General features: G+C 42.4%; 1 protein-coding gene across 5 annotated transcripts in view; it reads left to right on the forward strand.

Moving 5' to 3' along the window:
• Positions 1-1,383: 1,383 nt before the first annotated feature.
• Positions 1,384-25,604, forward strand: part of ZC3H12C (zinc finger CCCH-type containing 12C) — a 48,776-nt gene continuing 24,555 nt past the window's right edge. Inside the window, exons 1-2 of one of the 5 annotated variants that reach the window (XM_053385789.1) lie at positions 1,384-1,916; positions 9,319-9,481. The gene's annotated coding sequence lies outside the window, so the exon portion shown is untranslated. Of the gene's footprint in view, positions 1,917-2,201; positions 2,259-2,307; positions 2,354-3,137; positions 3,245-9,318; positions 9,482-25,604 lie in introns of those variants that run through there. The other 4 variants (XM_053385794.1, XM_053385793.1, XM_053385792.1 and 1 more) reach the window with 4 other exon arrangements.

Below are 25,604 nucleotides of genomic sequence, written 5' to 3' on the forward strand. Positions count from 1 at the left end.
GCAGGCATGGTGTAGCCAGGATTTATTTTAGTGGGGGGGCAGGCTTTATGTTGGGGGGGGCGCATAAACAAGTTATCTGTGATGCAATTGGTCAGGTAAGTATTTTTATTTATTTACTTGATGGGGGGCAGCTGCAAAGAGAATTCTCTTTCATTCACACCTGGATGCCACTGAATTCAAGCCAGTTTTGAAATTGTTCCTGTAGACTCCCTTTTTTAAAAGTGTTGAGATCCACCTTGAATATTATATACAGGAGGCAACCATTTTGCTCACGTCTAATTGATTCGCGACTGCCGACACGTGGGTCCTTTGGGACCCGAAAGAGGGCAAAACAGGGGCAAATGCACACAGGGGCCAGGAATGTAACCCACACACAAAATGGTTGCCACCTGCACACTAATAATAATAAAGGAACCTGCCCATCCTACTTTTCCCTCCATAATTCAGTGATTCCAAACATAAATGTGGTAGCCGTGTGAACCAGCTTGGACAAATATTTGGATGAATACACCCATCCAAATCTTATTCTAGTTTTCAATTGATGTTAAGCATTTTGGTAATTTAAAGTGTACTGATAGGCATAAACAGTCCCATAAATGAGACATTAACACTTTGAATTAACTAAGGCAGCTGACCTAACGTTGTTGCTGAACCATCCTGAGATCTATGGATGAAGGGCGGCCTACAAATTTAATAAATAAATAATTTCTGCAATGAAAACCCACCAGAGCTCAAGGCCGGGCTGGCCCAAGACATTTCGGCATCTGAGGTGGACCCCAAAATGGTGACCCCTTGCCTGCCAGAGAAAAAGGGGTGAGGGAAGATGGGGGGGGCGGTAAAGAAAAATCAACATTGGGATCTGCTGCTCTGGTGGATCCTGCTGCCTGATCACTTTGCCATATGGGTGGGCTGGGCTCGACCTGGCTCAACACTTATTGGACGACACACCCTCTGATCTAGAGCTGTGCTCTTCTTACTTCCAGCTTTGAGGGACTGGTTTCGTAGATTGTAGAATTGGAAGGTACCTACCCCCGAGCATAGCTGTCAACTTTTCCCTTTTCTCCTGAGGAATCCTATTCGGAAGAAGGGAATTTCCCTTAAAAAAAGGGAAAAGTTGACAGCTATGCCCCAGAGGGTCATCCAGCCCTAGGGAAAGAAGAGGATCTGTTAATGCGGAAAGAAAAGCAGTTTCTTTTCTCTTGCAATTTCACCTGCTCCGTAAGTGAGCACTGATGCTAAAAACAAATGATGGGCTTTAGCTCTAACAAGCCGCCACAGACGTCTTAGGGTGCCAGTCTGTCCACACCCCACCCTACGCCAGGCACCCCGCTATGTTGTCACTTTGTCAGCATTTGTGTTCGGATGCAATTCTTACCAACCTCCCTCCAGCAGGAGGAGGTTTAGCACTGAGCTGAGAGAGCAGCTTTTGAGCACTGCCTTCCCTTGGCAAAGAGGAAGCCTCCTTTTACTAAACGGCGGCATGAGAGGAAGCAAAGAAGCCAGCATGATGCCTCGCAGGGAAGAAGGAGAGAGGCTTGTCCCAGAGCCCTGGGCGCTACAGGAGAGAGCATTTAAAAAGGTCCCCCGAATCTGCTGCTGACACGAGCCAGTTTGAGTTCCCACGTTCAATAAGGACTCGCTTTGGGCTTTTTTCAGACAAGAGCGGGATGAGGAATTATTGGGATGGGGGCAGGTGCCGTGAGGGGTGCGGGGTGCTCCGTCTGCAAGCCCCACCTCTTTATTCTTCCAAATTTTAACCAAATCACGACCCTCCCATAGCTTTTTTTTTTTTAAAAAAAAGCATCCTCACAAAAGGTCCCCCGTCTGTAATTCGAGCACTGGCAGAAAGGATCGAAGGGCTGGACAACTCCCATGAGAATCCAAGGGAAGAGGATGATGGAGGCAGAGACCCATAGGTAAGGGGTGCTGTTTGGAGGTGGGGGCGTACAGCAAGGTAGGAGAGGGGGGCAGAATTGCTGGGGCTTGATAAGTTTGGGGCAAGCGGGGTGGTGGTGAGGTGATTTAGAAGCCTGCTTATGGGGTGGGTCCGCGATGTGGGGGTGGGACTGTGTGCTTTGAGAGATCAGTGGGGAGATTGAAGTTTTTCTGGCAGGCGTACAGAAAATGTGGGGGAAGTCCTGGACGTGGACGGAGATCAGGCGAGAGCGGGGAGGTTCGGCAGAGGGAAATCTAAAAGCTTCCAGGGATCCAGTTCGTGGGAATGCAAAGGAATCTTCTGGCGCGTGACGGGTTATAGGGTAAAAGCAACATTTGGGATCCTGAAGGCAGGCTGCAGAGCGGGGCATGGGGCAAGACATGGGCTGGGTGGCAGGGAGCGTGTGGCCGTCGGAGGGTAAGGGCGCGCACCCAATATTGGGTGAATGAGTGTAGGGACAGTGCTGTAGGGACAGGCAGGGCGAGTGGGCTTTCAAACCATGCCCTAAGCATGATCTCCGCCAGTAATTTCAGAGTGCAGTCTCAGAGGGTAGTAATGCTGGGTTGATTCATTCATTCTTGGTGTGTCACTGGAGTCTGTACGTGTGGCAAGCAAGGGCTGCATGTGCCAGAGCTCAGCCCCCTGGCCTTGGAGCATGTGCAGAGTGCCTCAACCACACCAACGCTCGGGTCACCACCACAAATGTTGTTGTTGTGTGTGTACCCCGCCCCCCGCCTAGGGCCGTGGCTCACTTTTTGTGGGGGTTTGGGGCAGTTTACGTGGGGAGAGCCCCACTGAAAGCCCCCATGGCGAGAGCAAGAGAGGAGAGGGAGGCGGACGCCATGGGGCCCTTCCTTCCCCCTGGTTTATTATAGCTGCCCCCTTCCTAGCAGGTGGCTCCGCTGGGAGGTGTCTGGCCGAGGAAGGCCGCCACCGCCGCCGCTCCGGTGGGGCGAACGAGGCCCTGGCGACGGGGGGCGGCGTCTGGAGCCGAGGAGGCCGCGGGCTTCCCCTTCCCCGGGTGACCCTGTCCGGGTGGCGAGTGAAAGCCGAGGCCGCCGGGAGACTCTTCCCGTTGCAACTGGGCAGGCGGGAGGCGGTCCTGCAGAGGCCCAGCCGGGAGATCGCCGGTGGTTTCGCAAGGCCGAGGCGGGCACCGGCGACTCCTCGGGGTCGCGTAGGGGAGCTTCCCCGGACCCCCGGCCGCGAAAAGGTCGTGGCGCGGACAGAGGCCGGGCTGCAGCCCCTCCGGGGGGCGGGGAGGAAGAGGAGGGGAAAAAGGGCCGCTTCGCCTTGAATTTGAGGAAGGTGAGAGACCGTTTCCCGAGCCTCTCAGGGACTGGACAATGGAGCTTCCCTCTTTTTCTCCGCCACCCGCTAACCGGCATTTTGCACCCCTTCAGCTGCAACGCTTTTTGCCCATATTCTCCCGGAAAGTTTTTAGGGTGGTTTTTTCTCTCTCCTAGGATTTTCCCAGGCCCCCTCCTCCCAGTCAGGCTATTTCGCTTCAAAATGAATTTATTTGCTACCCCCCCCCCCGCTCCCGCTTCTTAAGTCCTTTAATTCCTTTATTTGAGGACTTCCTCGCCTCTCCACCAAGGAGCTGTGTTTTACAGTATAAGCCTAAACAGTATTTGGATAGGAGTATGACACAATGAAGTTGTTGTTATTATCATCAACATCATTTACCTTATTATAATTATTATTATTACTGTATTTATTTTCTTCTTATTGTGTCTGGTTATAGGATTGTACTGGTGGGCAGATATCCTGAATGTTCACATACTTGGGAGTAGCCCTATTGAATTCAGTGAGCAGGAATTACTAGGCTGTTAGGGGCACACAGCGATCCTGCAAAGTAGGTCACACTCAACTTTTTCCTCTTGGATACCTTGGCAATATTTTCCTACTGATAATCAGTGAAGTGCAGGTGACAGTAGTTGGTTTGGGGAATCCATTTTTAAAACCTCACTTAGCCCTGAAACTCAATGTGGGATTTCTTCATAGGTTTGTTGTGAGGATAATAGAAGTGAGGGAACAGATAAATCAACCTGAGCTTCTTGGAGGAAGGGTAGGATAAAAATCTAGTGTTTCCATTTACAGTGTGATAAAACAGTATTTGTAAATGTGCATGCACTGATTTGGTGCACATGTGTTGATACTGTGCCAGAATGCAAATTGTGAATCAGACCCAAGAGAGTATAACTTGCTCAAAGCCACCTAGCAAACTCATAACTGAAGTCTTGAATTTCCTTAGCCAGTGCAACATTCTGCCCACAACCGTATTTCCTCTGTGGCTGTGTGAAAATCAGTGGGTGCTCCACCTGACCCAGTATCTAAATGACAGAATTATTGAATAAATAGATTATATTTCAACATTCCATCCCCTTTCAAGAACTAAAACAGAATGGTTAGTGTTTCTTCATACACTGAACACACAGGTGATCAATGCAGTCCATACATATTTACTCAGAAGTAAACTCCATTGACTTCAGTGGGACTTACTCTCAGATAGGTTTATGTATAGAACCACAGTCTTAATTGGTATCTAGTTTTGAGAGAGAGAGTTGGAATTGGTATCTAGTTTTGAGAGAGAGAGCTGTGCTGCACGCTGATATTAACAAACATGACTAAGTTCGTTCCATTAATTTCAGTAGGTCTACTCTGAATAAAAGGTATAACACCACCCAATATTTTTAACAAATGTTCTTTTGAGGCTAATGTATATAATATTTTAAAGTGTGACTATTTTAGGAGTAAAAATCAATAGTAAAAATATGTATCTATCTGATTAATAGCACTATTAAAAATTGTATTTATGCAGTTTTTGAGAGTTGCTTGCTGTTCTGAATGATAATTGGAAGTCTCATCTTGTGAAATTATATACAGGACTCACAAATATTTGAGATGCCATTTGCTGATACTTTTTGTATGGATGAAAGTTCAATACTGTATAATGAATTTCAATTAAGTTGGTGAGAACTGCATCTGCAATGATTGTAAAGATATCATGATTTGAGCTGAAAGGTTTTCTCATAAATATTTTTTCAACTATAGTGCCTCTAGTCTTTTGTCATTAAAAAGGTATGTTCCTTAGGTTTAAAAAATGACAACTGTGATGAATCCCCAAAGTTCGTGTTCTGCTGTTGTTTAATTGTCAATAATTATTCAACATAATTAGATAGTTTCTTTATTTGTCTTTTTTTACTTTCTTCTGTGCAGTAAAAACTCTTCAGATAGCTTCATTTGGAGCTCAAGGGACAGAATTTTATTTCTCCCAGTTCTGTTGTTGTTGGAAAAGTATATATCTAAGAAAACTTTTTAAAAATCAGCCCAGTGTCACTGTGGTTTTGTTTGTTTGTTTGTCCATCCACAATCTGCATTGGGTCTTGGGATCTTGCAAGCATTTTCATAATTATATTAGCTATTACCGTAATTTTAGTTTTACAGATCTTGATAACAAGGCATCCAGATTTATTGTATATGCCTACCAGAATCAAACTGCTTTAAACAGGCGGTGAAGTAGCTGGGTGATTCATTGCAATCATGAGCAGATGGCAGAAATCTAAACAGGAGATCGATCTGGGTTTTTTGTGCTATCTGAGCATACTTGTCCACAAGTAGACATGCATTACTTACTTAATTAGCCCTGTGGCACATGTATTTTTTCCCCTTTTCAGGATTGACTGCCCAGCTGTTGCATGTTTAGGTAGAGGCAAATGCTTTTAGAAAGTGTAAGGCTGAGCTAGATGAGCTTATTCTTTCACATACCTTACGAAATAAACTCTGTTTCCACTGATTCAACATCAGAGCTGGTTTGATGGATGAAAGTCAGTGTGGTGAATGGTGGTTTTCTAAGGTCGGTCAGTTTTTCTGCACCAAATATAACTACCCAAATACAATACAATCACTATCTTTCTTCATATTTATTGCCCTACCCCAAATCCACTTATATGGCCAACTATTGCCCAGTCTCAAATATTCCATTCTTGGGCAAGGGGATTGAGCAGGTGGTTGCTGAACAACTCCAGGCATGCCTGGAGGATGCAGACCATTTGGATCCCTTCCAATCGGGATTCAGGCTTCATCATGAGACTGAAACTGCCTTGGTCGCGCTGGTTGATAATCTCCAGTGGGCTAGGGACGAAGGTGAAAGCTGTTTCCTAGTTCTGCTGGATCTCTCAGTGGCCTTTGATACCATCGACCATATCATCCTTCTGGACCATTTCGAGGAGCTGGGGGCACTGTTATTTAGTGGTTCTGCTCCTTCCTCCTAGGCCATGTCCAGAAAGTGGGGGGGGGGGGAATGAGTGTTCAGACCCCTGGGCTCTCACTTATGGAGTGCCTCAGGGTTCTATTCTCTCCCCCATGCTTTTTAACATCTATATGAAGCTGCTGGGAGAGATCATCAGGGGGTTTGGGCTGGGTGTTCACCGGTATGCGGATGATACCCAGCTCTACATCTCTTTTAAATCAGAACCAGCGACGGTCCTGTGTCAGTGTCTGGAGGCAGTTGGAGGTTGGATGACGGCTAGCAGATTGAGGTTGAATCCTGACAAGATAGAAGTACTGTTTTGGGGGGATAGGGGGAGGGCAGGTGTGGAGGACTCCCTGGTCCTGAATGGGATAGCTGTGCCCCTGAAGGACCAGGTGTGCAGCCTGGGAGTTAGTTTGGACTCACAGCTGTCCATGGAGGCACAGGTCAATTCTGTGTCCAAGGCAGCTGTCTACCAGCTCCATCTGGTACACTAGCTGAGACCCTACCAGCCCATGGACTGTCTCGCTAGAGTGCTGCACGCTCTAATTATCTCCCACTTGCACTATTGCAATTCGCTCTGCATGGGGCTACCTTTGAAGGTGACCCGGAAACTACAAACAATCCAGAATGCGGCAGCTAGACTGGTGACTGGGAGTGGCCGCCGAGACCATATAACACCAGTCCTGAAAGACCTACATTGGCTCCCAGTACATTTCTGAGCACAATTCAAAGTGTTGGTGCTTGACCTTTGAAGCCCTAAATGGCTTCAGCCCAGTATACCTGAAGGAGCATCTCCACCCACATTGTTCAGCCTGGACACTGAGGTCCAGCGCCAAGGGCCTTCTGCCGGTTCACTCTCTGTGAGAAGCCAAGTTACAGAGAACTAGGCAGAGGGCCTTCTCAGTAATGGCACCCGCCCTGTGGAATGCCCTCCCATCAAAAGTCAATATCTGACTTTTAGAAGACATCTAAAGGCGGCAGACCTGTTTAGAGACATTTTTAATGCTTGATGTTTTATTGTATTTTTAATTTTTTTTGCTGGAGGCCACCCAGAGTGGCTGGGGAAACCCAGCCAGATGGTTGGGGTATAAATTATTATTATTATTATTATTACTATTATTTTAAAAAGCATTTTTGCATTTTGCTCCAGGATGGGATCAACATGGGTCTCCACCTGTAGGGAAACAAATGACATTTCATTTGAGCCAGGAGTTGAAGGGTATCAGTTTCTCCACGTGTCTGTTTTGTGTCAGTGTGTTCAAACTTGTGATCATCCCTCCTGCCTCAAATTATAGTGTTACCTTGGTTCTCAAATTTAACTCGTTCTGGAATTCCGTTCCAAAACCAAAGCGTTCCAAAACCAAGTCATCCTTACCCATAGAAAGTAATGCAGATCTGTTCCAGACTTTTAAAAACAACCCCTAAAACAGCAATTTAACATGAATTTTACTATCTAACGAGACCATTGATCCATAAAATGAAAGCAATAATGTACTGTACTATAAAATAAACAAGACAGTATTGTAGATGATAAAAAAAAAAATCTTACATGCACTAATGATAGTCACTGTTTGGATGGGGAGCTTTTATCCCTTTTCCGCAGTCAATCAATCAATCGTTAGCTGAACTGGGTTCCACACAGTCACAAAAACAAATTAACCAAAAAAGCCTCAAAAACAAAAGCGCCAAACATAATCCGTTCTGGAAGTCCATTTGACTTCCAAAATGTTCAAAAACCAAGGCGCAGCTTCTGATTGGTGCAGGTGCCCTGGAAACAATAACCGACAGCTGCATCGGATGTTTGGCTTCCAAAAAACGTTCGAAAACTGGAACACCTACTTCCAGGTTTTCAGCGTTTGGGAACCAAGGTGCCACTGTACTGTTTCAGTAACTGCCTCAAATGTTTATCTGAATCTGCAACATGCAAGTATCCTCAGTGGTTAGAAATGTGATAGCTAAAGGGAAAGCCCATAGCTCGATAAGAGTATGCATATTATGTGTGCATGCAAGCATAAGACCTTGAGCATCATTTGATAGATCTTCCCGAGCCCTTCTATCTCCAAGACTTTTTGAAGTCCTGCCAGAGAGGAGGAGCCATATATTCTGAGCCATATAGGCAGCTTCATATGTTCATCTGTAATATGGCCTGATCCTATGTGTACATTTTGAGGGTCTGACAATTTAAAACTTGCAACCCTATCCCGATTGTGTTGGCTCAGAAGTCTCATCTGTCTCTCTGTTATAACCTAATGACCAGGTTGTGATTCTGCAATCCTAAGCATGTTTGGCCACTGCTTATGTAATTGGGAATTGGCAAGTGATGATCAGTTCTTTATATACTGCCTCTTTGGTTGCCCCAACCCAGTCAGATGGGCAAGGTACAATAAATATTATTAAATTATTATTATTATTATTATTATTATTATTATTATTATTATTATTATGAAAAAATCCTTATACCCTGACATCTTCACTTTGTATAACATGGTGAAACTATAACATGTGAAACATATATTTTCTCTGACAGAGAGGAAAGGGCATGGGGCAAGATTTTTCTTTTATTTATTGAAGGATACACACACCACACACTTTCACCCTAAAGACAAAAGGCTCCCAGGCTTACAAATATCAGTAATAAAAACCTGCCCTTGGGCTTCCAATCTAAAAGACATGTCACAAAAGGAAAAGTGATTGGAAGGGAGGAGGAAAACAAAGCAAATCCAGGTACTAGCTCTTAGTTAGGGGGTTCCTGTATAAACGGGGGAAAGCAAAGAGAGGAGGATCCAAAGTTGATGGACCCTCAGCTGAGCCAATGAAGAGGCCCTGCACTAGCTCCTCTCCCTCTGCTATAGCTCGATGGAATGGCTCCATCAGGGTTAGTGTTTGAGGTGTAAGAACTTATTGTCCAGGATACTTGTTTCCTATTTTAAACTTTTTGATCAAGGCAAAAAACCATTGTGAAAGTTAAGTGGATTTGTACTTTGTGTCATCAAGGTTATTTTTATTTGCGGTAGAATTTCAATTTCCTCCCCTGCATAACTGAAGATGAAACCAAGGTATTTTGCATAAGCTTCAGCGAAAGCATATCAACTACCTTATTTCCTCATGGTTTATTCTTTTACAGGAATATTCATATGCACAACCTACGCTGTGTTTTCCATATGGTAATCAGTAGCCCACATTTTCTCACAAGACGATTCTTGCAACTTCAATGGGATGGAACTCCAGAGAACGAGATCCTAGCATCCAGTATGATGGTCCGTTTGCCCTGAAATCCATTCAGCTAGGTAAGAACATCTGAGATGTGGCAGGAAGGGACCCACGCTGGTATTGAAAAGTACTGTATGTGCAAAATTAATATGTAAATATAGCTGTGCTGGTGATGGGAAAAACCCAGTATCTTTGCGGTTTATACAGTGGTGATCTAAGTGGTTCAAGCCCTGAGTTGACAAGTATTTACAGCGGCGGGCCTGCCGTTTATCAAGATGGTTAAAAAATGCAATTAGTTGTTCTGACTGTATTTTCTAATTCATTTTGGCAGTCCCTAATGTCAGTTGAATAGCTAGTCCTTCAGATGTTATTAGAAAAGATTTCTATATGAACCCAACAACTAAGAGCATGCAGAAAACACCTCCATAAATAAATTCACCATAAGCATGTTGAGTTTTCTTTCTTTCTGTTTCTTTGCAAGTAAAATTAATGCTCCAAATTTCTCCTTTTGGCACTTGCCTAAATCTAAATTTTCAGTAATGAGAAATGAATATGATTGATGGTTCCTTGAGACTAACTTTTTAGAAGCTTTCTATTGTAAAGAATTGGGGAAATAAATCTGACCACGAGAAAACATTCCAAAGTTTTTAAAGGGACAGTAATAACATAGGTCATGCAAAATCTTCATTTATAGTCTGCAAAGAAGCCTTAATCTCTTGTTAAGGCCCCAATTGAAGAGTCAAATTTCCTCCTTGAAATATGTCCAGAAGCCAGCTAGCAGCCAATACAACAGAAAGTACATTAACGTCACAATCTTAGGCATGTCTACTTAGGCATGTTTTACCTGAAATCCTTGAATGATAACTTAGGGCAGTCTGCTATCTTGGGTGTTAACACCTTAATGGAGAACATTTCCCATCATGTTGTCCCATATATAGAATCATAGAATTACAGAGTCATCTAGTCCAACCCCCTACAGTGCAGGAACCCTGCCCACAGCCATCCCTGGGTTGGCTCAAACCCCCAACCTTCTGGTTAACAGCCAGACACACTGACCCATTTCGCCACAGGAGGGCTTCATCTCCTCGACAACTTTCCTTGAAGTGAGTTCTTCCTTAACTTGGAAAAGTACTTGGAAAATAAAATAATTTTTAAAAAATTACTCTTAAGAACCCCATTTCACATGATAAAATGTTTCCGTGGAAGTTCCCCAGTCCTTTGCAAAAACAATCATGGCGCCATCCGTATAGTTTGATTACTCGGCTGGTGAAGATTTGTGTGTTATCCAGGCAACCAGTCAAGGAGAAAATTTCATGGCAGACATAAAGCTCTTTCAGTGCAATGCAATGCATCTCTCACCAGAAGGAAGGCATATTTGAGTTCAGTAAGCTTACTTCCAAGTAAACAAAAGTAGGATTGTAGCATTTTATGTTTCTGGGCATATTTGAAGCTGCTGCTTCTGCTTCTGCTGATGATAATGCTTATACCCATTGTATCAGGCATGGGGAACCTGTCCATGGACCAAATTATCCTATTTGGCCTGCAGAGCTATTGTAATTATCTTAGGTGTGGGGCAGGTAAAGCCTCGGCTGCAAAGCAACAATTGAGAGCCTTAAATTGTGCTCCTGGTTGTTCCTCTAAAAGTTTGCTGCCAAGTGCAAGGCCTGGCTGGGATCAACGCCACTTGGGAAATCTCAGGTGGAGCAAACCCTGCTGCAAAGGAAGTGCTTCACCCGACAGGCATTGTAGTATCAGGTGACTGCCAGATGGACTGCCCCACATCCTGTCAGCATGGCCTGAGGCAGCTGGACGCATGAGGATTCAGCCTGCCAAACAGATTCAGTTAAGCCCCCCTGAGTTCTATCTTAGGACAACCTTGCAAAATAAACACACAAAATTACTAGCCTGTCTGCTGTCTGTCCTTGTTTTAAAAACAAAGCCGGAAAGCAGAATACCACCTTGCAGAGAGCCAAATGTGTGCAGAAGTCAGTTAAGACAAGCATTTATGGAGACAAGGAACATGTGTTATTTCAGACGCTTGCAAACACAGAGAGCCCCATAGAAAACATTACACATTCTCTACTCGCAGGTGCATTCTGCCACAACATGATTTACATAGGGGTATGCAATCCACAAGACATGTTACAAAAGAAAGAAGATGGCCATATTCAGCTACCCACTCACTAAATGACCACTGACACAAGCCATAAGTAAAACCAACTATGCTATGTAAACCAGGGGTTGAAACCAAAGTTTGAATTGGGTTCGCAAGCCATGGTTATGCAGAACCTCTCCCCCACTTTTTTTTGTAAATGGTGAATTTCATCTGTTTTTTTTTTAAAAAAGACAGATTAATACAGTGGTACCTCGAGTTAAGTACTTAATTCGTTCCGGAGGTCCGTTCTTAACCTGAAACTGTTCTTAACCTGAAGCACCACTTTAGCTAAGGGGCCTCCCGCTGCTGCTGCTCCGCCGCTGCACAATTTCTGTTCTCATCCTGAAGCAAAGTTCTTAACCCGAGGTACTATTTCTGGGTTAGCGGAGTCTGTAACCTGAAGCGTATGTAACCTGAAGCGTATGTAACCCAAGGTACCACTGTATTGGGAAAGGGGTGGAAGGGGGAATTACTGTCGAGAGGGCAGGAGGGAGTGTGTGCACAAGGCAGGTCCTCATTTTGCAGAACCATGCCTTGACAAAAACTAGTTTTAGATTAGCTGCGAACCTGAATAAAGCCTAAAACAGACTGTTACTTGATAACGGGAAGCATTGGCTTGAATCCAGTGCCACACTACATAATCGCCCCATCAGTGCAAGGAGTTCCACTTGTGCAATGGGACTTTCCCCGTTCTCTCCCTGGGTGCACCATGCATCCTCCCCAAACCTGTTCTGAAGGGCGTGGGGGAAACCCCAGAACAGATTTAGGGGAAATGGACATCCTGAGCACTAGATTAGATACAAGCCATTATTAAACATTAGAGAGGGTGGCACAGCCCACTACAGACTGACTTCATATTTGATACTGATGCTGAACTCTTAACTTAGGATACTAAAAGAGAGGGTTGTTTAGTGAAGTGTCTTGCAATGAGGTGGCAGTGCTATTATCTTAGCTTTCAGAAATATGACAGAAAAGGAATGCAATAGTTAGAAGTTTTACATCAGAATCAAAGGAACTACCTGCAATGCACATACAATATATTATTGCATATACCATTAGCTATAGCTCATATACAGTTATATTTCAATTGCCTGTGAAAAAAGACAGCCCATCAGCTTCTGGTGATAAGTACTCTTAAAATCTTGATAAGATCTACACGCCCTGCTGTTCATTTAGCACTTACAGTGTTTATTTCAGTGCAGCTGAAGAGCACTCAAAAATGTGTAGGTTTCTCCCATGGGTACAGAAAAATGGGTAAGTTTTTTTAAAAAACCCCACTGAACTCCCCCTTCTTTTATAAGAAACAGCTTTTATTAACACTGGCCCACCAACCATCTGTTGATAGTCGGGATTGGTAGTGTAAAGAAACGCTTGAATGTCATCTCTCTGCAATGCAAGATGTTGTAAAAATTAATATATATTGATGTTAATTGAATTGCCATTTCTAGTTTTGAGGGAATGGTTTCCAAATGCATTTATCATTGTCAAGAAGCTGGCAAGTGTGAACTTTTTAAGAAGTACTGTTGAGTCGAGAACAGAAAAGAGAGGAATAGAAGGTGTACATAAATGCAAATATCTAATAAATATTCTGAATGTGATTTTGCATGCTCAGTTTTCTACAGAGAAACTTTATGATGTGCTGACAGTAAACAGATTATTCAACAAGACAAGAAAGTTTCCATGTAATCTTAAATATGTTGGGTAAATTGATCTTCAAATCAATTTTGGTTGAGAGAAATTTTCGACTATTAGAAGCAGCATAAATACAGTGCTAAAGCAGCAAAAATCAATTATCTAGGTCTTCAGGCAAAATTTGAATCAGAAAAAATTCTAATTTCCTACATTAATTGAGAATATTTTAGCATGTTTGACCATATTTAATAACTAGAACAAAAAAGCATATTAATTTTATGTGCTGTATAAGTTTCTGAAATATCTTCTCATAGCTAAAATAGTGAAACTGAAATATTTTCTGTATCCAATCAGTTCAGTTAGGAGTGCAGTCATGACCTCCCCATGTTAATGACTGAAGGGGTTGTGAAGGTGTGTTGGTAATTTACTGCTGTCGTTGAGACAAGGGTTGCCCATTGGGGTTGTGGTGCCAGTTGCCTTGGATACACTGGTTTCAAACCTCTGTAGACTCCGCAGCTACACCAAGCTGGGTCTGGTATAGTGAAAATGACAAGAAAAAGTGCTTCTCCAAACTCCACTTAGGATTGCTCTGAAAGTGAACCTTGTATGGTTTGAATGTTGTATTCAGACCTGTACATGGAAATTACTCACTTTGGAATGCTTGTAAAAAAATTTAAAATATAGCATCTCAGTAGCATACACTACATTATTTAGATTTTAACAGCACAATCCAATGCATGTTAATTCACGAGCCAGTCCCATCGAGCTGAATGTTTTTGTGTTGTTGCCTACAGTCATAAATATATGATTTTGCATTCCTATTCATAAGAGAGGAAGAGAAAAGGACAGCTGGGTGTGAGGGGAGAGAAGCCCTGACAGAAGTTGTGAGGTTTGAACACAAGTTGGCAGGGCAATGTCTGTGCATGTTTAAGTGGCGTACAAGAAATACTTTATTGAAGGGCTCTCACCCTAATTAATATACACCCTTCATATTCTATTTTGTGATGGAAAATAGCAGGATAAAGTTTGGGAATCTGAATAAATCAGCAGAGATTTTGCAGATGATCTATTATTTTCTTTAATAGAAACTGATCATTATGCATAAAGTAAACTTTAACAAAGAGGCTTTTTGTATAATCTCCCATTTATAGTCATTTGAAGTATTAGAATGGCAGGGGGCATATGTATAATTCAGAAAAATGTGCGTGTTCCCCACCACTTTAAGCCTGGGTTTGGTGAAGGTATTTCTAGACATCAGAAAGCTTAAATCTGAATTTATTTCAAAGGATATTTTCTACTCAAAAGTAAAAGTACATGTTGATTATAAAGGGTCACCGAATATATTTTTCACATTCGTTTGCTGAGGAGGGCTTACTTGGAGAAATGCCTTAACAGTTGTCTGACAGTTTTGCCCTGATCTAAAGGACTGACTTCGTATCTCATTGGACCTCTGAGACAACTCTTGGATGAGAAATGGTCACTGCTACATTTATAGAATGTAGAAACAGTATGTTACAAGCAAACTGTAAACAGATCAAGACATTGGCAGGATTATTGTAAAAAACCTGCACTTTCAAAAATGTATATAAGAGAATAGATGATTAAAAGAATAAGTTAAGGCAATTTGGAGTATGCAGGATAGGTCGAAAACAAATGTAAGGAAATGCAGAAAGGGGAAGGGAGTTGAAATTGAAAATGTTAAAATTATGGTTAAATAATGGTTGTAACGTACAGTGGTACCTCTGGATTCGAACGACTGCGCGGGTCGCGTTTCGCCGCTTCTGCGCATGATGTCATTTTGAGCGCCTGTGCATGCGCGAGCGGCGAAACCCGGAAGTAACGTGCTCCATTACTTCCGGGTCACCGCGGAGCACAACCCGAAAATATTCATCCCGAAGCTACTTCAACCCGAGGTATGACTATATATAAATGAAAATTATAAATAAAAAGAAAAAAGAAACAATATATACTTTCACCAGTGTATGTTCAGAACAGGTCCAGCGCAGCAGACGGTGTGTTGAATTTTGGTTTGCTAGACCTTCCTTCAAAACTCAGCTCTTGGTGTGGGCATGAACACTTACAAGTATTATTGTGACATTATTACAAAATGTTATTGTTTTCCATGTTGAAATCTCTGTTTCCTGAATGAGCATCTATACTGCTGGATATTGTAACCCTTAAAGTTATTAGTTTCCACTAAATACGACTTCTACAACCTCAGATCATAACCTGAAACCTTAGGCATTCATTGCAGAATAATACTGGCGTAGAAACCCAGAGAGGCATTTGTTTGCCTGTCCTTGTGCACATGTAAGCATTCAAAGTAAGATAAGGCTAAGGCTGCAAACTTATGCGCCCACTTTGAAGTATTTTCAAGTAAACAAGGCTAGGATTGGGGGATGTAAACGTCCAGAACTTTCAGTCAATAAAGTTTGGCACAGACAGCTCTGCCGATACTATCAGGCCCTGCCAGTAGCCAGCACTAGAGCCTGAAATGGAGAGTTCTGAGAACTGAACAGGGGTGGAACAGAGCCAGCTTTTGGATCCTCTCAAGCCTGGTGCAGGTGTAACTAATCCCCCGCTCCATTGCAACCAGTGGCAAGAGGAGAATAAAGGGGGGATCTCTGCATGATGGGGTAAGTCATTATCCTCATTCTGTCCTGGCTAGTGCAAGCCAACAGAGCTTGGGATATGATGGAGACCCACATGTGTGAGTGAACAACAGAAGAATTGCCTGGATGCCTGGATTCAAAATGCAGGGCAAGCACACAGAGAGCCCCAGTAGCAGGGTATTAACCTCATAAAAATAAGCAGCACAGGACAGTGTTAGGAATATAGGTTGTTAAGGCTTTTTAACCTGTTCAGCTGCACACAGCAGCTGATCTCTTTCTACCTCTTGCAACGAGCAAACCACACACTGTTAACTAAGTTTAAAATTCTTTACTTACAGATTCAAGATCTGTATCATACATTGTTCCGTGCAACAGCAAGGATAATACAGGCAAAATAGCATTGGATAGAAAAGTCACATCAAACATGCAGTCTGGGCTTGGGAATAAGCACAGACATGTCCTTCTCATGGCTTACATGATGCAGAGAGAGAGAGAGGAAGAAGAAAGAAGCTTCACTTTCTTTCCAGAGGAGAGGGGGCATGATCTAACTGCATCTATCTAGCAATTACAACCATGTAGTTCTTAGCCCCTTCATGCACTGACTAGCAATTATGCATAGTTATGTTTGCAGTCTCCTACCCTGCTCACCTCAAATTTGCCTTTAGGGAGATACAGGACCTTCTGCAGCAAATGTGGCAGGAGGACACTAGGACAATAGAGAACGGGAGTCGTGGAAGCAGAATCCCGTTGGTGTGGCATTGGATACAGCCAACTGTTCTTTCTGCAACCAAAAGCAACTTAAGAATTTTAAAATATTTTTTTGCACTAGTGATTTTGTTACATAGGTAAAAGTCTCAGCCTTTATTATTGTTCGGCTCTTTGGGTTTTGCAAGCTTCCGTTAGATGGGCTTGAATAAGAAGCGTGCTTTTGACTTCCTCCAACTAGAGGATGGTCGCAGAGGTGAACAGTAGTTTTGCCTCGGGGCCTGTTGATAAAAGCTGAGGTCATAGAAAATCTAGCTCCCTGCACAATACTAAAAAGGCAGTGGGGCCAGGGAGGGGAGGGGAGGGGAGAGTATTAAGGTTTCTCCTAAGGCAATCTGCTCTGGCTATTGTGAGAAGCATAATATTGGATTAAATGTGAATGTCGCTTGTGCTGCGTTTGCAGTGCCACTTACTGAAATAATTGAAATCTACCCAGTGACACTTGCTGCTTTGCTTCTAGAGAGCAGGTTTGTGTCTTTCTCTGTGGTTTATAAATTGTAAATTGATTTGGCATGTCCCTCTTGTGTTAACTTTAAGATTCAGTCTTTGTCGAAACAAAAACATGCACGCCTAATAATTTAATCTAGGCCAAAACTTGCTTCTTTAAATACCTGGCGAGGCTTTTGACTGTTCTGGATGGAAATTTGAATTTGCTGGAAGTCCATTTGGCGACTGGCTGCCCAATGTTCTCAACAGAGAATACGATTTGAATTCCTCACGCTATAAATTAAAAGCACACTGTTAAACATAAGGGTATTATCTAGAAACCATTTAACGCTGCCATATTTGTGTATAAATCAGATTAGCCCTGCTGAACTTGGTGAGACTTACTGATCCAATCCTAAAATTGATGCAACAACAAAGAATCACTTAAACTGGGGTGCATCAGCTGCTGCACCAGCAATGTCACAAGCCGACGTCATAGTATCAGTGTTCTTCCTATGTTGCCAATCAACTGGTGCAGCCTATAAGTAGGAGCCCAATTTGTTTAGCCATTATTTTTGGCATCCACTTACCCCTCCCCTTGCAGTAATAATAAAAAGAACTGCGCCCCTCTGAGTTCTCTGCAGTTCAGGAGATGGGAGGGATGTTTTCTCTGCCTTTATGATAGGCTGTTGCAGGAGGGAGGCAGCAAAGCACTGCTTGTACCTTCTGCAAAAGCCCAGCCCACAGACAGAGAAACCACTCCTTTCCTTTCCGTGTTCAAGTGCAGAGAAACTGTCCACCTCTTGCCCAAGTTCTCTGCAGTAAATACAGAATGTGGGAGTTGAGATATTTGCGCTAAGTGTGCAGGGAAGGGGCACTGGCTCAGGGTGCATGTGTGAGTGGTGGTCACTCTGGCAAACGACTTGTGGATACACATCCTTTTAGCAGTCTTCTAAGTATTCTTTGATTTGGGAGCGGGGGGGGGGGGTATCAAGGGCCAGATAGCTTTGTAGAATGTGGGTCGTGTGCGACTAAAGTTTCCACCTGGATTGTAAGCTATTTTCTATTCCTACAAAACAGTTTGCTGCCTATAACTGTATTATCAGTGTCAGGCGTTTAGATGTTTTACCATGTGTGTGCCTATGTGAAAAAATAGTTCCTGGTGGCTCCTTTGGTGGAAATGCATTTCTCAGATACGCCTGACAAGTGCCAGTATTTATACATGTCGGGTCCCCCAACACACACACAATCTGTATCATGATTACAGAATGAAATAGCTAGGAACAATGATAGCTAAAAATGGAAGCCCACAATCATTGGCATGGAACCTCTAGGGACAAATCATGCTAGGGACAAAAAACAGCCAGTGGTGATCACTGTCTTAATACCTTCCTATGTCATCTGACTAGTACCCATTCTCAGAGATGAGTGCTAGATTGAGTGGACCTTAGACTGAGTTATCAAATTCTTAGGTGGTATATTAAAATCTTTATTATTCTTGTATATGCATCCCAATGTAATTCAGGACGGAAGATGCAAGCTGATGTATATATTCTTCAGTTTCTTTGTTTTGTTTGATTGTCCCAGCAAAAACAAACAGAGGAGAATCTCTGGTTCCTTACAGAAGTGTGCATATCCACTCTGCAGGCCACTTTTCCCGATGACCTGGAGTAACCTCTTGCATTTCAGCATTGTGTTTTAAATATAGCAGTGGGATAATGGCTAGACTGCTCAGTTTGCTGGATCGGAAGGCTTTGGTGCAGAACTGGAGCTTTCTTTGTTCCATCTGCTCTGTGTACTTTCTGGTAATGCCATTATACCCTGTCACCAATGTGACAAGAGACACACATTGTTTCCTGCTTAGGTTTCTTTGTTGTCCTTGATGTTTCCAGTAGGAAATCTAGTATACTAGTTAAAACTCTTAACATTAACACTTTTACAGCATAATTTAATAAAATTGCACTAACATTTGTGTGTGTGTGTGTGTGTGTGTGTGTGTGTGTGTTGGCCATTGTCCAGGATCTCTAGGAAGAATTTAGAAATGACTCAGAGAAAGCTATCAAGACACATCTAAATAATATAGTAGCAATATGGTTTGTTAACTTTATCATATGCGCAAGTGTGCTGATTGTAAATCACCCACCCACATACTGCTCAGTTAAGATGTTACAGTACCCAATTGGAGAACCATGGTGCGGAGATCATGAAGCATGTGCTTTCTCTCCTTCTTCCCCTTTCGTGTGTAAGTTCATTGTTGTTTCCATGGCTTGTGTTAATCTTCGTTTCCTGCAACACCTGACTCAAAACGAAACAGCGTTATGTGTTAGCTTTAGAATTTCCTCCAAATCATGGTTTGAAGTGGGCTTGAAACCATACTTTTGATGCAGCCTCATTTGGCCCTTCTGTGTAGCTTGCACAGTTTAGATGTCACGGCAAAGTATAGTTATCGCGAACCATGGAGGAAGGGGAAAGGCAGGATGCATGAGCCTGCATGCATATCTGTAATCTCCAGCCTATAGTTGCAAGATTTTATATTGTTATGCCCAAAATGAGCCACTGGCTGAAACGTTCCGAATTTGATCCAGCATGGTATTACATACCCAAAGGCAATAAAAAAATTGAACTATGAACTGCTTCTTTCCTTCTGATTTCCTCAATTTGCAATTCCTGGGCTCTTTAAGAGCTGGGACTGAAATCCTGTTTGGAAGTTTGGGCTCATCTTGTCATGGGCTTATACCATCCAACCATTTAGTTAATTGACAAAGGGAGTGGAACAAGCAACTGGAGGCATGACCTGAGAGATCTTAAAAGCCTCATCATCAGCGCCAGCAGTCTCCAGAGCAGGATCAAGCATGTCCATTGCTGAATGGGAAATACAGTTTCCAGTGCAGCCTTGTGTTCAGGGAATTGGAGAGGGACCATAGCTTCGTGGTGGGGTGCATACTTCGCAGACATACGGTCCCAGGTTCAGTCCTCACCATCTTTAGTTTAAAAGGTAATTGTGGCACAAAAGACACTAATGAGAGTCACTGTATGGCAACAGTGGGTTAGGTCACTGGTCTTCAGCCTTGATCCAAGATGGGTCTCAAAATTCATGTTTGGGTTAAGAGTGGGTTCTGGGTCTGAAAAGTTAGAAGTCTATTTTAAACATTTCACAGACCTGATAGTAATGCAACCAATCATAGACAAATTATTTTACTTCTTCATAGGGTTTCATTTTCCATTTCCCCCCTTCTTTAACTGTCAATTCTCCATATGTTATCCACCTCCCCCTCATATTGATCTTTTTTACGCTCATCACTTCTAAGGTTGAAATCCAGTGGGGGAGACTGTAAAATGTATGGATATGGAGAAAAAGAATCAAAATTTCAACTAGAGATATCGAATAATGAGTATAAAAATTTGTCTAAAATGTATAAAATGTTGCTGGAGTGGTATACAAAAGATGAAGAGGTTAAATCGGTAATGATACATTGGGCCAGAGATTTTGGTTATAATATACAATATGATGGTCAAAATTATGGAATGAAAGACTAAAATTTACGGCATGTACTGCGTTAAAGGAAAATGTGATGAAAATGGTATATAGATGGTATACAACGCCAGTAAAACTAGCTAAAATGTACAAAACATGTAATAAGTGCTGGAAATGTAAAGAAAAAGAAGGGACATTCTATCATATGTGGTGGGAGTGTAAAATGGTGAGAGGCTTCTGGGAAATGATATATAATGAATTGAAAAAGATGTTGAAATATACGTTTATTAAGAAACCGGAGGCCGCCTTATTGGGATTGGTAGGAAATGAGATAAGTGAGAAAGATTGTAAACTTTTTCAATACGCAGTTACAGCAGCGAGAATACTTCTGGCCCAAAAATGGAAACAGGAAGAATTACCGATGGTGGAAGAATGGAGACTGAAATTGACTGATTATGCAGAATTGGACAAACTAACAGGGGAAGATTCGGTATCAACGAGACCAAAAGTTCATCGAGGACTGGGGAAGATTTACAGATTATCTGAAAGGCATATGTGATGAACAGATAACGTTTGTTGGTTTTCAAGAGACTCTGTGAAAAACAGAGGAATATTGTTAAAAAGAAAATAAGAGGAGGGAAGGAGATATCTAAAGGCAATACTAAGTTAAGAAATGCGTTAATAATATTGATGCAAACGAAAGATCAGCAGAGGAGCTGTGTGATAAAATGTGAATTGATTGTATAAAAAATGTTTGTGTTTTTTTTCTTTTGTGGAAAATTAATAAAAATATTATTAAAAAAAAAAGAAAAGTTAGAAGTCTACTGTTCTAGGCAGACAATTGGTCTGCAAAGCTACTGTTACTTGCCAGTCATTTCTGCCTCTCATAAAGTAAATTTGCTTGGGGTAGGATGGGCAGGAAGGCAGAGGGTGTAATCTCCTGGTCCTTTGTCTCTCTGGGCTTTTAACGAGTTCTTAAACAGACCCTGCTGTTTATTTGTTTGTTTGTTTGAGAAGTAATGCTAATTAGAAGGTAAATCAAGGGGAGCTCATCACTAGAATAATCTTGTGAACAATGGATATTCAGGGACAGATTGTTTTAGAATGAAGCATTTGGAATCCTGTAACTGAAGTGCTTTTAGATCCACCACCACTCCAGCAGTTATTAGAGTTGCATGACAAACATTTCCAGTAACTTAAATCAAGCATAAATAAATAAAGCTACATTTTATTTTTGTAAAAGGTACATAATCTCTGCAAAATGCTATTTACAAGAGTCCTGTGGCATCTTAAAGATGCATATATTTATTGTCACATTAAGATGCAGTGGTCTAGAGCTCAATCTGTAAGATGCAATGAATCAGATATGCACGCGTGTGGAATAATAGTAAAAGGAATGATTTCTGTACGTGATTAACTTTGTATTCAATGTATACAATACTGTTAGCCTAGTCTTCAGAACAAGGATGAATGTGTGTAAATATATTTCATTGAGTCTTTAAGTATACTCCCAGAGGTAGTGTATATATATATAAATGCAATCTAATTTTATTTTATAAAGTATACTCCCAGATGTCTTTGCAGTTGACAAGATTTATTCATTATATTTATGACAACCCTTTCCTTCAAGGAACTCAAGGTGGTTCTCCCCCCCTCCCCATTTTGTCTTCACAACAACCCTGTGAGGTAGGTTAGACTGGAAGATGGTGACGGACCCAAGGTCACCAGTGTGATTCAGGGCTGAGCAAGGATTTGAACCCGCTCTTGCGGGTCCTAGTTTGACATTCTAACCACTATGCTTGTCTGTCAGCCTTTCCATCACTCCAAAGTAAGCAGTTCATCAATTTTATGTTATTTCAAGTACTTCTTCCCTCGCCCCCCATTCTAAGGATGGTTTTCAAAAATTTAAACACCACAATATGCACAATAACAGTGGCCCAGATTCAACTGACCCAGTGCACCAGCAGAGGGCAGTGTAAGAGCTTCTGCTAGCACGGTAGGGCTCCCCCCCCCCGCCAAGCACCCACAGCTCCCTCAAATTGATAGAATTGGAAGGGACCCTGGAAGTCATCTAGTCCAACCCTCTGCAATACAGGGACCTCAACTAGATCATGCATGACAGGTGGCCATCCAACCTCTGCTTAAAAACTCCCAAGAAAGGAGAGTCCACAACCTCCCGAAGGAGACTGTTCCACTGTTGAACAGCTCTTACTGTCAGAAAATTCTTCCTGGTGTTTAGTCGGAATCTGCTTTCTTGTAACTTGAATCCATTGGTCCAAGTCCAAGAGAAAACAAGTTTGCTTCATCCTCCATGTGACAGACCTTCAGTTTTTGAAGATGACGATCATCTCAGTCTCCTCTTTTCCAGGCTAAACATACCCAGCACTCCTTCATCTGTTCCTCGTAACGCTTGGTTTCCAGACCCTTGATCATCTTGGTTGCCCTCCTCTGCACACGTTCCAGCTTGTCAATATCCTCCTTAAATTGTGGTGCCCAGAACTGGACACAGTATTCCAGTTGTGGTCTGACCAAAGCAGAATAGAGTGGTACTATTCCTTCCCTTTATCTGGACACAATGCAGATAGAATGCAGCCTGGAATAGTATTAGCTTCTTTTACTGCTGCATCACACTGTTGAATCATGTTAAGCTTGTTGTCTACTAAGGCCCCTAGATCCTTTTAACATGTACCATTGGCAATCCAGGTGGCCCCCATCTTATATTTGTGCATCTGGTTCTTCCTTCCTTCCTTAGTGTAGAACCTTACATTTGTACCTCCTGAAATAAATTTTGTTAGTTTTGGCCCAATCTCTTAAGGATATCTTGAATCCTGATTCTGTCTTCTGTGGCATTGGCTACTCCTCCCTGTTTGGTGTCACCTGCAAATTTGATGAGCATCCCCTCAATTCCTCCATCCAAGTCTTTTGTAAAGATGTTGAACAACAATGAGCCCGGGAAAGAACCCTGTGATACCCCTAAGCAGAAATGATTGCAGTAGTGGAACCAGCAAAAGACCGTGATATTGAATTCCTCCTAATAACTGGATATGCTGCATTTTCTCAGGTGCAAAACACATTTCCTTTAGTTTCTAAGAGCACTGTTAAACTGTTCTGTTGTTCACACGCTGCACACATGGAGAGGTGCGCAGCCCTATGAAAAGCAACTAGTAACAGCAACACCAGAACAGTGATTCTGCTAGGACTATAAAGGTTTTTGCAGCTAGGTAAAACAGACTGGGATCCCTCATTTCACCTACAGATGTTTTTAATACGCTTAACATTATCCAATACCAGTAACTGAGGTAGTCTAAATACCACAGCAGGGACTGATTAGCTTTTTCAGATCACTGCCTTTATTTGCTGTTTGCAAAGAAGCTTAATCCAGTGCTGACGACCAGGCTTCCTGCTGTGGTTTGAGGTAGTATTCTCTTATTCTTTGTATCCATAGTGGCAGAAATTAGAGAGGGGGACTCCTGCTCCTGATTGAAAACCTCAAAATAGTCAATGACAGTCTCAGGATCTGGGCGATTTTCTTTTCCTGGATCATTTAAAATATATTGGTTGGTTCGTTAGTTGTGAATTTGTTCACTGCCACCACTACTACCAGAGAGAGTACATACAGCAGTGCCTATAGAAATGGATTCTGAAGTTTAAGATCAATATCTGTGAAGAAATGGAAGAGTTGCATATATTACATTGCATTGTATATGCAATAATTCATATTTTTATTTTGAATTTTTTATGATTCAACATTTAGCTGATTTTAATGAACCGGACCTCACGGTAAAAAAAAATCATTTTATCTCTTTCAGTTAAGCACCAATCATTATTTTTCTGTTGATCTCCTATGCCTGCAGGAATAAGCAAAAGGTTATTTACAATTTTCAGAATTTATCTCTCTGTAGCATAGTGTCTTCTTAAATCCTATGCAGGAGGGTAAACTACAAGGTTCTTTAGAACAAAACTCCCCTTGAAGGAGTTGCTGTACTTGTCATTGCCCTTGTCATTCACACGTTCTGAATGTCAAAAATGAGTAGACGGTCACATCAAAACAGCATGTTGAATTTTGACTGTTATTTCTCTTACAGGCGTAGAGGATTTTAAGCAACGGTGCCCTTCCGCTTACGAAAGGTACTTTTGTCATCAAGGGGGGGGGGCGTAATTTTTGCAAATTCCCACTTCTCCTCACAGCCCCCTGTGCAACCCCTCCATCTTTTCCAGAAGGTTTAGGGACCCATGGGAGGTGATGTGAGGGGAAGAGGGAATAAGCAAAAAATTGCCTCTTTCCTCCTTCCACTGTCTGAAGCCTCCACTGGATCAAATTGGAAGAGGACACTGTTGGATAAAACCCATTAAACATTAAGAAGCCCACTAAGCAAACTCACTGTAGTATTATCTCCCCCTCCTCGAATGTTTCTTTATTTCCACATGCTGTTAGAAATTTCCCAACATAGAGACTGCAAAAAGTGGCGCTTGGTTTTCACGTTTGTCAGCTCCTGGTTCCATTGCTACTCGGATGTACCTAACCTCATGCGCGTTGCAGTTATGTAGGTTTTTCAAGAAACCACACAAACAAATGCTTCAGGAAATCGAACACTAATTCCGCACATAAATACTCTGAGTGCTTTTCCCACTGCCTGTTTGATTTTACTTTTACTTTTCTTTTTTACTTTACTTTTCTTTTTTAAGCCGGAGAAGAATGCAGGTATAATTGTGCCGCTGTGCTGGGTACTGTTGCGCTCCGCCCCCAAAAATAGAAGCGAAATGTCCTTTATGATCGGCGTGGGCTGTGGTTTTTTGTTTTGAGCTCTTCTAGTCGAACCTTGCAACTTTTACTATATAAAAAATAATTCCCTTTCTTTGTTTCGTGAATTAGAAACAATGAGGGAAAGCTGAAGTCTGCCCAGGCCAGGTGTTTCTTGTTGGCAGCCTGCTCCCTAATGACTCTGGCTCTCATACAGCAGCTGCCTGCTAGTCTCTTTTGTATGGCCTATTGTTGCTGCACACCCCTCGTTAATACACATGCTGCCCGGGGCAGACCCTGAGAATGACATCAACTTGCTTCTCTTAGAAACCTACAAACCTGACGCAGGGTGGGGAGGCTTTTCCTTGCATCTGCCTGGCCAACTAATTGTCAG

Source organism: Podarcis raffonei, chromosome 4 (assembly GCF_027172205.1).
Source record: "Podarcis raffonei isolate rPodRaf1 chromosome 4, rPodRaf1.pri, whole genome shotgun sequence".
In the NCBI taxonomy this organism is placed as follows: domain Eukaryota; kingdom Metazoa; phylum Chordata; class Lepidosauria; order Squamata; family Lacertidae; genus Podarcis; species Podarcis raffonei.